Genomic DNA, 2,358 nt, shown 5'->3' with positions numbered 1-2,358 from the left:
CCCTGCCAGCACTGGTGGACACGTGCATCAGCCTGGGGGGTGCAGGGTGGCGGCACTGACTGTGCAGTTCTCCCTCTGCTCTGGCTGCCACAAATCGGCTTCTGTGCTTTCCTTTGAGGCTCTGAAGCTACCCCTCTGTCCTGGCTGATCTCCCCGCCAGTGAGGGGGCTTCCCAGGGTGCAGGAACCTTTCCTCTTTCACAGCTTCCTCCTGGGGGTGCAGGTCCCATCCCGATTTCTCTCTTGCCTTTTTTCTTTTCTTTTTTCCTACCCAGGTATGTGGAGATTTTCTTGCCCTTTCAGTAGTCTGAGGTCTTCTGCCAGAGTTCAATAGGTATTCTGTGAGAATTGTTCCACATGTAGATGTATTTTTGTTGTGTTTGTGGGAGGCGGTGAGCTTCACATCCTACTATTCTGCCGTCTTGATCACTCTCCTGTATATAATAATTTAAATAAACCCGTTTTGCAATACGGGATAGGTCTTACGTGCTTTCTATCCTAGTTGGGAACCTTCCTATCTTTATCCCTTCTTTATCCCTAGTTGGGTCTCTGGTGTCAGAAACCCAAGTCCAAGTAGCTTAAACACAAAGGGGCATAAGGAAACCGGGGAAGAGGTCTCAGAGAAACTAAGGACAGAATAAATGAGGCCTTAACTAGGGATCTCCTATCACATCTTTGCCCCTCTTTTTTGCTTCTCTTTTCCTGCCAGCATATTTTCTCTTACCGACCACTGGCTTGCTCTACACCAAGAAAACCAGTTGCTCAAAATTTTCAAGGTTTTCATCTTGCAGTTCTGGCATTAGAGCAAGACTAACTTGATTCTTAATCCCAAACGGTTAGGGACCCATTCCTAGAATAATGTCCTTAAGTCTGGGCAAGGGATTTTTTGAAAAACACAACAACTTGTGGAGAACCAAGTGGATGGAGTTGGAGGTGTGACAGGATACCCCTAGCTCACTGCCCAGAGGAGGGAGTGGCAGACAAATCAATAGAGACCCATTATTTTTTCCTTCTCTCCCACGTGACTATTGCAAACCCAAAATCTATTATTTCTTATCTCAGGCTCTGCAAAAATAACATTTTTGAACCTTCAGGGTTTGGGCAAAAGCACTGTAACTTTAGAAAAGCTAATTCTTGCTGCAAACATGGCGCTGCAAGCGGCGCAGAGCGTGCAGGCCGCGGTCTGTAGGCTGCGGGCTATCTTTGCGCCCAATGCGACCCTGACCGCTGCTGCCCTGGGGACTGTGGGTGGGCGCCCTCTGGGCTCGGCGCACCGGCCCCGCTCTGGTGTCGGTGCATAAATTCACAGACAAACATGAATGGGTACCAACAGAAAACAGTGTTGGAACAGTGGGAATCAGCAATTTTGCACAGGAAGCTGTGGGAGTTGTTGTTTACTGTAGTCTGCCTGAAGTTGAGACAAAATTGAACAAACAAGAGGAATTTGGTGCTTTGGAAAGTGTGAAAGCTAGTAGTGAACCCTATTCTCCTCTATCAGAAGTAACTGAAATTAATGAACTAGGTGAACTAGATGAACTAATGAGTGAAGAAGCATATGAGAAATACATAAAATCTATTGAGGAGTGAAAATGGAACCCCTAAATAAACTAGTTTGAAACAACTTAATCTAGCATAGTTGTCTTAAATTAGTGGTGGATAGATTTTTAAAAGGCAATTTTTAGCAAAAGAAACTACTTGCAACAATGTTTCCTGAAGAAAATACCCCTTAACCTCCTAATGACTTCAGATAAACACTATGCATCTTTTTCACAACACCCTATGATTTTTAGGCTAGTCTCCAGTTATAATATTCAGAATTCCTGAAATTATCTGTGGTAAAACTAGTTATAAAAATTATGTAATTCAAGGATAACATTGCTATCTTAAGCCTTATATGATATTGTAACTTGCTTACAGCCATCCCCGGATTTGGGTCAAAATACTCAACGATCTTCCCACTGGAAATAACTGGCAGTGGGAAAAGTTTGTTAGTTGTAGAGTGTCCAATGAAGAACATTACTATCTTAATTTTGCAATATACTGTGTTTGCAGGTGCTATTTTCATACAGTGAAGCAACAGCTTTGCAGGAAAATAAGAAACAGTTTAATAATAAAATATTCAACTTCTTAATTAAAAAAAAAAGGAAAGCTAATTCTTAGTCTTGTGAATATTCCTAAGTATCAGATGTGAAGATATGCCCAGTAAGACAGGAAGGTATAAGCAGGTTATTGAGGCTGGTAGGGATCAGCGATATGAACTTTCTAGTTCAGTTCAATTTCCAACTCCATGTGGATTGTGATTTTTATTCCCATTTCTTTTCCCCTAAAATAACTCTTTTCACCTGAGGAAAAAAAGAAT

General features: G+C 42.3%; 1 pseudogene; it reads left to right on the top strand.

Moving 5' to 3' along the window:
* The first annotated feature begins 1,144 nt into the window (after positions 1 to 1,144).
* Positions 1,145 to 1,663, top strand: LOC118895006 (annotated as a pseudogene).
* Positions 1,664 to 2,358: the final 695 nt, after the last annotated feature.

This window comes from Balaenoptera musculus, chromosome 4 (assembly GCF_009873245.2).
Source record: "Balaenoptera musculus isolate JJ_BM4_2016_0621 chromosome 4, mBalMus1.pri.v3, whole genome shotgun sequence".
NCBI classification, from domain to species: domain Eukaryota; kingdom Metazoa; phylum Chordata; class Mammalia; order Artiodactyla; family Balaenopteridae; genus Balaenoptera; species Balaenoptera musculus.
This window is presented reverse-complemented; position numbering and strand designations above follow the sequence as displayed.